This window comes from Larimichthys crocea, chromosome XIV (genome assembly GCF_000972845.2).
Source record: "Larimichthys crocea isolate SSNF chromosome XIV, L_crocea_2.0, whole genome shotgun sequence".
In the NCBI taxonomy this organism is placed as follows: Eukaryota; Metazoa; Chordata; class Actinopteri; family Sciaenidae; genus Larimichthys; species Larimichthys crocea.
Window position 1 is genome coordinate 8,265,472 of NC_040024.1, and position 7,641 is coordinate 8,273,112.

Sequence of the window (7,641 nt, forward strand, 5' to 3'; positions counted from 1 at the left end):
GCAGCCGCGATGTGAAGCGGCTGGGATGAGAATCAGCACTCCAAATCCGGCCATGGTTCTCAGCCGGAAAAGGGTGAGTGTAGTCTCCAGGTCGGGGATGAGTCCTGCCTCAAGTGGAGGAGTTCAGTATCTCGGGGTCTTGTCACGAGTGAGGGAAGGATGGAACGGGAGATCGACCGGCGGATCGGTGCGGCTTGCAGTGATGCGGACTCTGCACCGTCCGTCGTGGTGAAGAAGGAGCTGAGCCGAAGGCGAAGCTCTCGATTTACCAGTCGATCTACGTTCCTACCCTCACCTTTGGTCACGAGCTTTGGGTAGTGACCGAAAGAATAAGATCGCGAATACAAGCGGCCGAAATGAGCTTCCTTCGCAGGGTGGCTGGGGTCTCCCTTAGAGATAGGGTGAGAAGCTCGGCCATCCGCGGGAGCTCAGAGTGAACTGCTGCTCCTCCGCATCGAGAGGAACCAGTTGAGGTGGCTCGGGCATCTCGTGAGGATGCCTCCTGGACGTCTCCCTGGTGAGATGTTCCGGCGCACGTCCCTCCGGGAGGCGGCCCCGGGGAGCCCAGACACGTGAGGGACTACGTCTCTCGGCTGCTGGGAACGCCTTGGGTCCCCCTGGGAGAGTTGGCAGAAGTGGCTGGGGAGAGGGAGTCTGGGTCTCCCTGCTGGCTGCTGCCCCCGCGACCCGAAATGGATAAGCGGAAGAAAACGAACGACAGAACACTTTTTCATAGTTTCTAGTGATCTCTTCAGATAATATCTGATGTGGTGACACAAAATAAGGAACCACTGATGACGTTACTGCGCTAACCCTTGGCTGGTATGTTCTTCAAACCGCTCCAGAGAGAGCTGAAGTCACGATCCGATGAAGCCAACAAGACTAGATCGTCCGCAAAAAGCAGCAAACCAATCCTAAGGGCCACCGAATTGCAGCCCCTCACGCTGGCTGCGCCTAGAAATCCTGTCCATAAAAGTTATGAACAGAACCGGTGACAAAGGGCAGCCCTTGCGGAGTCCAACCCCACGGGAAACAGGTGCCGACTTACTGCCGGCAATGCGGACCAAGCTCTGGCACCGAGAGTAAAGGGACCGGATAGCCCGTATCAATGGGTCCGGAAACCCATACTCCCGGAGCCCCCCCCACAGGACCTCCCGAGGGACCCGGTCGAACGCCTTCTCCAGGTCCACAAAACACATGTGACTGGTTGGGCGAACTCCCATGCACCCTCCCGGCCGCGCTAAGGGTATAGAGCTGGTCCACAGTTCCACGGCCAGGACGAAAACCACACTGCTCCTCCTGATCCGAGGTTCGACAATCTTGCGGACCCTCCTCTCCAGGACCCCGAAAAAGACCTTCCCGGGGAGGCTGGGAGTGTGATCCCCCTATAGTTGGAGCACATCCTCCGGTCCCCCTTTTTGAAGAGGGAACCACCCACCCCGGTCTGCCAATCCAGAGGCACTGCCCCCGATGTCCACGCGAGTTGCAGAGAGTGTCAACCAAGACAGCCCCACAACATCCAGAGCCTGAGGAACTCCGGGCGGACCTCATCCACCCCCGGGGCCTTGCCACCGAGGAGTTTTTTGACTACCTCAGCGACCTCAGCCCCAGAGATGGGCGAGACCACCACGGGGTCCCCAGACTCTGCCTCCTCAATGGAAGGTGCTGGCGGGATTGGGAGGTCTTCGAAGTATTCCCTCCACCGACCCAAGCGTCCCCAGTCGAGGTCAGCAGCACACCGTCCCCACTGAACACAGTGTTGATAGTGCACTGCTTCCCCCGCCTGAGCCGCCGGATGGTGGTCCAGAACCTCCTCGAAGCCGTTCGAAAGTCGCTCTCCATGGCTCACCGAACTCCTCCCACGCCCGAGTTTTTGCCTCCGCAACCGCCAGGCCGCATTCCGCTTGGCATGTCGATACCCGTCAGCTGCTTCAGGACTCCCACAGGCCAAAAAGGTTCTGTAGGCCTCCTTCTTCAGCTTGACGGCATCCCTCACCGCGGTGTCCACCAGCGGGTTCGGGGACCACCGCCACGACAGGCACCGACCACCTTACGGCCACAGCTTCGGTCGGCCGCCTCGACAATGGAGGAACGGAACAGGTCCACTCGGACTCAATGTCCCCCGCCTCCCCCGGGACATGAGCGAAGCTCTCCCGGAGGTGGGAGTTGAAACTCTTTCTGACAGGAGATTCAGCCAGACGTTCCCAACAAACCCGCACAGAACGTTTGGGCCTGCCAGGTCTGACTGCCATCCTCCCCCACCATCGGAGCCAACTCACCACCAGGTGGTGATCAGTTGACAGCTCCGCCCCTCTCTTTACCCGAGTGTCCAAGACATGTGGCCGCAAGTCCGACGACACGACCACAAAGTCGATCATCGAACTACGGCCGAGGCATCCTGGTGCCAAGTGCACATGTGGACACCCTTATGCTTGAACCTGGTGTTCGTTATGGACAATCCATGACGTGCACAGAGTCCAATAAGAACACCACTCGGGTTCAGATCAGGGGGGCCGTTCCTCCCAATCACGCCCCTCCAGGTCTCACTGTCGCCGCCCACCGTGAGCATTGAAGTCCCCCAGGGAGGACGAGGAGTCCCCAGGGGAGCGCTCTCCAGCACCCCCTGTGAGTACCAAAAGAAACATGAGTCAGTCACCATGACACAAACCAAAACCTGACACTGCACTAAGAACTTGATCATAAAACTATATAGAACACATGGATTATTCTGGGAAAATTAATGTTTTTCTCCACGACAGTATCAGCACACAGTTACAGATGGAAATTTAACACCACATGAATATACAATGGTATACATACATTTTCAGAAAAAAAACTTAATGTTAAGATTAAACATAAAATAAATACCATTCATTGTACTGTATAGAAAGAAATATTGTTTTATTAGTTTTATGATCAAGTTCTTAGTGCAGTGTCAGGTTTTGGTTTGTGTCATGGTGACTGACTCATGTTTCTTTTGGTACTCACAGATTGCTGGCATGACTATGATTGTGTACATCATCGTTTTCCATATATCTGTGGACGGGCACCTCAGTGATTCCAGGACCGTCACGGAGGCATGAAGTAGCTGTGAAAAGCACAAACATTGGAGGATGTGCGTTTGTGTTTTGTGCACCACTATCGTCTTTGTGTCATCAGTCTCAAACATAACCCGAAGCTTTATATCTCAAATCAAATCTGTATTTCTTTGCTACTGCTGTAACGCTACTTAAGGAAGGAAGCGACAAGTGACAAACAGGGGCTGCTTCTTCGGCCTTGGTGCGAGCAGATTGAACGGTAATGAAGGAACGCTTTTTGCATAACTTTATCCCGCAGTAATCTGTCTTCTTTGTATCATGCATGATTATCAATAAAACGCTTCACATCAAAACAGCTTGTTTGTGAGTTTGTGTATTCCCGTAATGTATAAATCCTGTATCTCCTTTAAGAGTTCTAGTGTGTCAAGTTATATGACATACATGGTAAAGTTCGATTTACTTGTTGTTGATAAAAAATACATGTATTGTACATCACTCAAAGCATTCTGAATGTTCTTAAATGTCCTGAGGTATGTTAACAAAAGCAGCAATGCATTACTCATTCCTGGGGCCTTGTCGTAAAATACTCAGTACTCAACTCACCCAATTCTACAGTTCTTCTAGCTAGACATGTATTGAATTAGGAATAAAATGACACCTCAGTGCAGGAGATTGCCTACAGCTCTGTCTGTTGTCACTATAAGGCCGTCCTCCTAAGAATAACAGCCTCAAGTCTTAATTCTTGGACTTGACAAAGTCATTTAAAAAACAACAACAGACCCATCATAAGTCCCCATTGTGACTCACCAAACCAAAAGATTCACACCCATACACACGTATGAATGTGTGTGTATGGGTGAATGAGATATGTAGTGTAAAAGTGCTTTGAGTGGTCAGAAGACTAGAAAGGAGATATATAAGCACAGTCCATTTACCATTTATAGTACCAGCCAAAGGTTTTGACATACGTCTCATTCAGTGGTTTTCCTTTATTTTTGTTTCTACCTACATCATATATTAATACTGAAGATATCAACTATGAAACTATGAAAAAGTGTAAATAAACCACAATATCGTTCGTTCGTTTTCTTCCGCTTATCCATGTTCGGGTCGCGGGGGGCAGCAGCTTCAGCAGGAGACCCAGACTTCCTCTCCCCAGCCACTTCTGCCAACTCTCCCAGGGGACCCCAAGGCGTTCCCAGGCCAGCCGAGAGACCTAGTCCCCCAGCGTGTCCGGGTCTTCCCGGGGCCGCCTCCCGGAGGGACGTGCCCAGAACATCTCACCAGGGAGACGTCCAGGAGGCCCCTCACGAGATGCCCGAGCCACCTCAACTGGTTCCTCTCGATGCGGGAGGAGCAGCAGTTCTACTCTGAGCTCCTCGCGGATGGCCGAGCTTCTCACCTATCTTAAGGGAGACCCCAGCCACCCTGCGAAGGAAGCTCATTTCGGCCGCTTGTATTCGCGATCTTATTCTTTCGGTCACTACCCAAAGCTCGTGACCAAGGTGAGGGTAGGAAGTAGATCGACTGGTAAATCGAGAGCTTCGCCCTTCGGCTCAGTCCTTCTTCACCACGGCGACCGGTGCAGAGTCCGCATCACTGCAGAAGCCGCACCGACGCCGGTCGATTCTCCCGTTCATCCTTCCCTCACTCGTGAACAAGACCCCGAGATACTTGAACTCCTCCACTTGAGGCAGGATCTCATCCCGACCTGGAGACTGCACTCCACCCTTTCCGGCTGGAAACCATGGCCTCGGATTTGGAGGGCTGATTCTCATCCCAGCCGCTTCACACTCGGCTGCAAACCGCTCCAGAGAGAGCTGAAGGTCACGATCCGATGAAGCCAACAAGGCTAGATCGTCCGCAAAAAGCAGCAACCAATCCTAAGGCCACCGAATCGCAGCCCCTCGATGCCCTGGCTGCGCCTAGAAATCCTGTCCAAAAAGTATGAACAGAACCGCGTGACAAAGGGCAGCCCTGGCGGAGTCCAACTCCCACGGGAAACAGGTCCGGACTTACTCCGGCAATGCGGACCAAGCTCTGGCACCGAGAGTAAAGGACCGGATAGCCCGTTATCAATGGGTCCGGAACCCCATACTCCCGGAGCACCCCCCACAGGACCTCCCGAGGGACACGGTCGACGAACGCCTTCTTCCAGGTCCACAAAACACATGTGACTGGTTGGGCGAACCCATGCACCCTCCAGGGCCGCGCTAGGGTATGAGCTGGTCCACAGTTCCACGGCCAGGCCGAAAACCACACTGCTCCTCCTGGATCCGAGGTTCACAATCTTGCGGACCCTCCTCTCCAGGACCCCCGAAAAGACCTTCCCGGGGGGCTGAGGTGTGATCCCCCTATAGTTGGAGCAATCCTCGGTCCCCTTTTTGAAGAGGGGAAACCCACCCCGGTCTGCCAATCCAGAGGCACTGCCCCCGATGTCCCCGCGAGTTGCAGAGACGTGTCACCACGACAGCCCCACAACATCCAGAACCTTGAGGAACTCGGGCGGACTCATCCACCCCCGGGGCCTTGCCACGAGGAGTTTTTTGACTACCCAGCGACCTCAGCCCCAGAGATGGGCGAGACCACCACGGGTCCCCAGACTCTGCCTCTCAATGGAAGACGTGCTGGCGGGATTGAGTGGTCTTCGAAGTATTCCCTCCACCGACCAAGACGTCCCCAGTCGAGGTCAGCAGCACACCGTCCCCACTGAAACACAGTGTTGATCGTGCACTGCTTCCCCCGCCTGGAGCCGCGGATGGTGGTCCAGAAACCTCCTCGAAGCCGTTCGAAAGAAGCGCTCTCATGGCCTCACCGAACTCCTCCCACGCCCCCGTAGTTTTTGCCTCCGCAACACGCCGAGGCCGCCTTCCGCTTGGCATGTCGATACCCGTCAGCTGCTTCAGGACTCCCACAGGCCAAAAAGGTTCTGTAGGCCTCCTTCTTCAGCTTGACGGCCTCCCTCACCGCGGTGTCCACCAGCGGGTTCGGGGGACCACCGCCACGACAGGCACCGACCACCTTACGGCCACAGCTCCGGTCGGCCGCCTCGACAATGGAGGAACGGAAACAAGGCCACTCGGACTCAATGTCCCCGCCTCCCCCGGGACATGAGCGAAGCTCTCCCGAGGTGGGAGTTGAAACTCTTTCTGACAGGAGATTCAGCCAGACGTTCCCAACAACCCGCACAGAACGTTTGGGCCGTTAGGTCTCGACTGCATCCTCCCCCACCATCGGAGGCCAACTCACCACAGGTGTGGATCAGTTGACAGCTCCGCCCCTCTCTTTACCCGCGTTGTCCAAGACATTGTGGCCGCAAGTCCGACGACCGACCACAAAGTCGATCATCGAAACTGGCCGGGCATCCTGGTGCACAGTGCACATGGGACACCCTTATGCTTGAACTAGTGTTCGTTTCTGACAATCCATGACGTGCACAGAAGTCCAATAACAGAACACACTGGGTTCAGATCAGGGGGGCCGTTCCTCCCAATCACGCCCCTCCAGGTCTCACTGTCGCCGCCCACGTGCGCATTGAAGTCCCCCACGGAGGACGAGGGAGTCCCCAGAGGGGAGCGCTCTCCAGCACCCCCTCCAACGACTCCAAAAAAGGGTGGGTACTCGAACTGCCACTTCGGTGCATAAGCACCGACGACAGTCAGGACCCGTCCCCTCACCGAAGCGAAGGGAGGACTTACCTCTCGTCCACGGGGTGAACCCCCCCGTACAGGACGCCGAGCCGGGGGGAAACAAGCAGTCCCACCCCGCTCTGCGCCTCTCGCCGGGGGCAACTCCAGAAGTGGTTGAGCGTCCAGCCCCTTCAAGGAAACACTGGTTCCGGAAACCCACGCTGTGCGTCGAGGCGAGCCCGACTATTTATCTGCCCGGTACCTCCTCAAACCTCGCTGCACAGCTCAGGCTCTTCCCCGCCCAGAGAGGGTGAATCCCACATCCCCAGAGCCAGCTCTGCAAACGGTGGGGGATCGGACCGCCAGGGGTCCCCCGCCTCCGACTGACGGCCTCATATCTTTCGCACCTGTCTCCCCCCTGCGACCCCTCCCATGGGTGGTGGCCTATGGGAAGTAAAGTAAACTACCATATGTTCTTTTATATTTTCGAGTAATAAAGTCATTAGATAAAGAAACACCTTTGAATACGAAGGTGTGTCAAATTTTACTGATGCTGCTATCTTACTAACATCACTAATGCAGGCCATGACCTGTGCAGCCTCTGTGCACATGGGGCTCCCCACACATCACAGTAATCTTCACAAACCAAGGGTGTGCTTTATTTGAATAAACCTGTAACTGATACACAAGGGTAGGAAAAAAAAATTGGTTTTATCCTCGTTTAGTTCATCTGGTTTTGGCCGAGTGTCCATACTTCTGTTCACGCGCCCAGGATTGAATTCACCATATTTGACTGTATGAACGCCTCTGGGTGCTGCCAGCACATGTATAATCAAAATATGTTACTATCTCATAAAGAGACAATCAGTTTGATTAAAAACAAAAAACACTCAAATGTTATATACTTATGAGAGGACACGAGAATTTGCGAAAGGCACATTTATCTAAGTGCTGGTTCGTATAGTGTTAAAAAA